The following is a 6,459-nucleotide window of genomic DNA, read 5'->3' on the forward strand; positions in this document are numbered from 1 at the left end:
TCTTTTAGCTTCGACTTTATACATAACAAAAACAAAATTGATCTCAGATTAAATTATTTGTAGTTTTTAGTTGTTTATGTGATCTCTGATTATTAAGTGTTTTTCTTTATAGTTTTTAATATGTTTAGTAAGATTTATTTTCTAAGTACGACTAAGGCGGTACAGGTGGTACGATTAAGGCAACTAGGTCCCTTAATCGTACCGAAGACATGTTTTTGAAAAACGTTAAGTACTTATTTTTATTAAAGATATTAAAATTTCTATGGTTGTTAATTAAAAGCCAATTAAATAAATGTTAAGTTTATATAGAAGATTTCATTTTATTTCAATTACAGTGAATTTTACAGTGTAATTTCCTTAGGGGGTACGACTTAAGCAACCTTCCCCTATTTGGCTTGTTTGCCTATCAACGCTATACCTATTTATAGTCTGTTACTCACTACTGATTTATGAAAATAAACAATCATATAACAATGTACAAATATTATATTTAACAATTATTAGGTAAGAGGTCATCACCTTCTATAGATATAGGCACGAATATACCTACTAACTATTTTTACATCAACCTTGAAACTAAGATGCTGGAGTCCCAGGTGCTTTTATTTAGTTGCACAGATCGTAAGGAATTGTCAAGTTATAATAAATACGAGTATATCTAACGTCACTTTGTGAATTCTTCCGTCGTAAAACCTATTATTTTATGTTTTTAATAAATTTTTATTAACAATGATCAAAACTTGTTATTGAACCGTAAAAACTTAAAAATAATCTAAACTTTTTAAATAAAATATTGACAGAATAGTTTATATTTAACTTGTATCTAGATAACCCATGTAAAATCAAGTCAAATATAAGAAATTTAGCATTAAATCTTAACGTTACGTAATAATCCCATTACGTTAATACCATTCCCACATCGTCGGTCTTTCTTTTAGCCACTGATATATTGAACAATCGTTATTGCTTGATCTAGTCTCACGGGAAATTCTTACAACTCCCTCGGGTATCATTATAAATGTCGAATTATGTACCTAATCAAACAATTAAATCGTCGTTTAAAGTCATGTTTAATTGCCCGTTTGTAGATACACGTTCATTACATCCATCTACAAACGGGAATCTATCATATGATAACGAAAGTCCAATTATTGTAATACAAGATCAACGATTTCTGATAGTTATTACTGATAACATTTAATGGAATATCTATATAATTATGAAAATATTATTTTTTATCCATATTTATTTTTTCTAAGTAAGGCTAGAAACGAGCGATGGTACAAATCTGAAAATCTCAGTCCTGTATTTATTCGTATTATATTGCCAGTATTGTAGAACCTACAAACTTCTTTGACTAATCTGTCATTTGACTTGGTTGCCTACTGTCTGCCTAATATCCTTTGGACAATGCTGGAACAGATATACATATCACCTGAAGTAACAAGAATATTAAATTTTTAAATGTGCTGTTATTTACATTACGAAACGACTATGAGTCAGCTAAGGCTTCACAGTTTCGGCGTGACGCATATTTGCAGGAGCGACCATCTATTTTTTTAATGTTAATTTCTCTATTTTTATTTAGTAGCAGTAACATTGTAATTGAGTAACTGTTACTTGGAGAAATAAGTTATTATTAAGAACACAAAAAACATCTCTTCATTTATTTCTATATCTTTTATATTCATATAAATCAATAATATTATTGTGTACATTTAATGTTAGCTTAGTTGTTCATATGTACGTATATTAGAATTTTAAGTAGTAGATGAAGTACCGTGTGTAGTTTTTTCTAAATATCTTTCTAGTCTATATTATATACTATGTAATCATGTATATGCTTTTACTCGTCTTTGAAAAGAATAATTGCTGTTTCATTTAAACTTTCGAATCTACAAAGGGTTTGGACACTTAGTGTATCTTTATCTTATTAAGACGAAGTTTGATGTCTTATTTCAAAACAGCTTTACAATCAATATTTAAGTATTATCCTATTTGAACCACCTTCTGTGGTGTTTCGTTTGTTATTTCTTTATTGTTTTGTGCAAGATAAAAATAATAGAAAAAAATAATTTTAGACACGAGTATTTAAAAAATAAAGAACATTATTAAACTATACAATAAAGGGAAAATTATTTATTAAACCAACAAGCATACAATAGTGTCCCAAATAGGTGTACCATTTAGCTTCCAAGTTGTGTATCAAAACTCAACACTGATTTTTCATTACTACCCTTTTTTAGTTGTGACGGGCTGCGTCAATTTAACTTTATTACACACATATATATATACATAACATTAATATATATACATTTACTTAAATATTAAAAAAGATCAAATAAATATAAAAAAAAATAAAAATATTTAAGGATCAAATAAAAACAGATGTCTTAGCCAATTATTTAATGAAATAGTTAGTTCGTAGTTTCACGATTAAATTCGTAAATGTGCACGCAGAGATCGCATTAGAGAATATAAGCGACTTTTGTAAATGCTAATGTTTATATTTAAGTTTTAGTTTCTGAGTGCAATAAAGACTACAAATAAATAATAGTGCAGCCGTTCAGTAGTTATAAGTAATAACTAAAAAATAAACGTCTGATTTGTTGTACTAATATTAAAGGTTAGCGGGTTATTTTTCGACGTAGATACTGAAATATGCAACTGTATGATAATGTAGATCATCATTGCTGTTATAAGTTTAATAAACATTCCGGCCGTGGCTTCGAACATTCCATATACAGAAATAATGGGACTTCTTGTTCTTATTGTCATGAGAATGCTTTCAGCAAGCTGTATAACATTCGCTGCAAACAATAATATATTAATTTATGAATAAGGTGTAAGGTAAACGATAGCAAAATATCAATTCATATTATTTGGACAGATTGTATTTAAAGAAATAAGGGGAGAGTCCACAGAGGTAAATGTAAACGAGGTTTAATGGTATGTATACTTTAAAACTTACGAGGTATCGAATTTTTTAATAATATGTATGTACATATAAGTTTAGTTCTCTCTATCTCTTCATAAAATATGTCTAATTGTATAAATCCAAAAGACGCATATAGCCAGCAAGTTATGACCCAGTACGGGGAGTATACATTGGATCCGTTTATCTCATTATCATTCTGCAATGTAAAAGTAAGAGTATAATTATTTGTTAAACTAACACATTGTATTTAAAAAATACACACACACACGCACAAAACATAAAACTAGTCTAAAACGATTTTTTTTGCATTTTATTGTTTTTTAATTCACAAATTAAAGATTAAATTAATTCAAAGTCCAAAATACTTTCAAAGTTACTTCAAACTATAATTCCAGGTTAAAAAGTCATATTGACAACAGATGATTGTTTTAGATGTTAGCATTTATTATATATTATTAAAATAAACTGATGAAGCATCTTAAAGCTTAAATCCTAACTTACCGTATACAAATAATGTTCAATTAAAGCCTGCACCATTATCAATGTAATTGTTATAATTGCCAATATACTTGCAAGTAACTATAAAAAACAGATTATTATAAATAAATATATATTAATTTATTAAATATATTATTTCCAGAAGCTGAAAACAGAATATCGAGCAAAATTATAATGCACAGAGCTTGAGTTTTGGAAAATAAAAATTAGGCAAGCGAAATTTGTATCGATCTTTTCTGGGCAATCATTTTACGGGCACTTGGCTTCTTGTTTTATATTACATTCTTTAATATTATTATTGGATAAATATATTACTAAAGTTATTTCGTGTAATGAATTTTACTAATAAGATTAACTCTACAAATAATCGTCAATCTCACATAGTATTATAAATGCGAAATTGAGTTATGAGAGACCGATTATCACCTAACCTCGGCCCCTCCTCATCTGTTGAATCTGAGGCCGGAAGTATTTTACATAACTGAATTACTAAAAATAAAAAAAAATCATGAAAGCAGTAAAAATACTCACAGGAAATCTCAAATATATTTCCGCAATGCGTAGTTGAATGAAAATTTTTTTTAAAGCGTCTGTGTAATATTTGTTTTCAACTCTTTTCTGAAATCTCACCCTCTTGTCTAACTTCTCAAACCAATATAATCCATCAAAGAAATTGTGCTTTGGAAAGTAACCAGGGTCTAATTTAGCTAATTTTATTATAGCAACATTGAGATACCGCACTCTCATCGATAGAGATATAATGATCAAAATAATTATACTGAAGTAGTGAAAAATTGAGGTTAAACTGATAAAACAAAATGCGGCAAACTTATTGAGCCAATCTATTATTAAAAACCAGACAAGAGTAGTAAATGTTGCACTCTGAACAAACACTGATAGAAAACAAGTGGCAATGTATGCTTTCGCTACAATGTCTCTCATAAATTTTGTTTCCTCTACGCTCAGAATAACATCAATATCAATTAAATGATCAAACATTTTTATTGCAATCTTTCGGTTTCGCACAGAAGTATTTATCAAAACCGAGTTCTGCGTTAGTATCAATACTAGTATTATCAAAGACTCAGAGACTTTGTAAGGCTGTAAGTTTAATGTATTAAAGTACAAATAAAAACCGACGAAGTTCCATACAATTAAGTATGAGGCGGTCCAAGATATGCTTGATATCTTTGTTGGAATTATTTTTCCATTTTCTGCGTGAAATCTTAATAATCCCGATATCTTCAACGGTGTTAAATATACGCTATTCATTTTATCTTTGTACTCCCTTTTAAGTTTTTCTTTTTGTTGGTTCATATTTTCGTATGTACTGATGGACTTGAACGATACATTAATACTACTCGGTATAATTATAAGGTTCTAGATAGGTATCAATATTAATGAATCCATAAAAGCCCCTTGGGACACAACTATTTCCATGAATATTATATTGTAATCGAATAAACCTTATGGTTCAAAATTAATCATAATTTTTTTTCTCACAAAAACGCTTTTGGTTTGGTCATTTATTAAATTTAAATGTAAAGTTACTACAAGTCCGAAATGTAAATTATAGTTAGGAGTACTATCAAGAAATTCAGTTGTAATTTTTTAATTTACTTAAGTATATTAATTATTAAATACTATTTATCTTGTATCAGATGTCGCTCCCGGTTTCGGTCACGTTTTAGGGTTTGGTCGTTAGGTGTTAGGTATAAAATAATAGGTTATGGGCTTGAAGTTTAAGCTTGCATCATACCAAATTCGATTCACAGTGGTTTGTCCGTTGTGAATTTAGCCTTTTTTACGTATCTAATAGTTAAACAAAAAATACTGTACAAAAGTTTAGTCTTTATTTAACAGAATCCTAAACAAACATCATCAATAATATTTGACATATTATTTGTTGAAAATACATGTTTTCTAAAATTTCTATATTTCAGTGTAAACTGAACTCTATTTTACAAAAAAAAAATAGTTGTAATTTATTTCTGTAAACTCTACATAAACGAGCAGATTACCTTCTATAGATGGTTTTAAAACAAAAAAAAAATATTCCTATATAATTTTTGAAAAAATGGAATGAAAACCTAGCTAAATGCACAACATTAAGCTTCAAACTTCATGTAATTTCTACAAAACTACTTCATGAACCGAATAAATACTTTGCCATTATAAAGTTTGAGTTGTAGTATGCACAATATAGTCGAGAAACAGAGATAATTTCGAGGTTTCTAAAGTGATGTCGTAAATAAACATTTTTTCGCCCTTACGTTGCAAGCGCTGCCTGAACCTTACAAGATAGATCAAAATAATGTACTATAGTATTATACACCTTATAAAGGTCTTCAAAGTGATGGTATCTGTCTATCTCTTAGGGATAACACACAATAACCATTTTTTATCCTTTACTTTTTACGAGAAATAAGAGCTTATTTTCGAAGCGATTTTAAGCAATATAGTATTAATCCTTATCAAATTAAGTACATTACGTACATTGTGCATTTAATATAGCTATGGCTGACTATGGCTTAATATAGTCTTTTACTGCATGTAATTTAAGTTAATATTTTCGAAGATATTACAGATTCAAAATGCAGGGCATAGCGGCTTGTATTGCCTTACGATCGAAAAATTGGACGTTGTAAGACATTCTGTAGTACATTTAGTATCAGTATTGCACCCGTGCAAAGTCGGGGCGACTCGCTAGTTATGATATAAAATATAACGTATCATCATAAATATGTTTAATACCTTTATTAAGTAGTTTGGTAATTAGTGTTATCTGGTTTATTTAGATTGTTACTGTTTTTGTAATAAGTGAATAAAAATGAAAAATTCAAATAAAACTGTTGAATATAAAATATTTTTCATATTACTTAGAATATGAATATCGCTTCATAAATATGGTGAAAAATGCATTGAAGCACCCCAGATGATAAATGACATTTTTAAATTAAGGTGTGTTTTATTATTTGATAAGTTTATTTGTTAACAGCAAAACTTATTAGACGAACGAACAA

Source organism: Vanessa atalanta, chromosome 4 (assembly GCF_905147765.1).
Source record: "Vanessa atalanta chromosome 4, ilVanAtal1.2, whole genome shotgun sequence".
Taxonomy (NCBI): Eukaryota; Metazoa; Arthropoda; class Insecta; order Lepidoptera; family Nymphalidae; genus Vanessa; species Vanessa atalanta.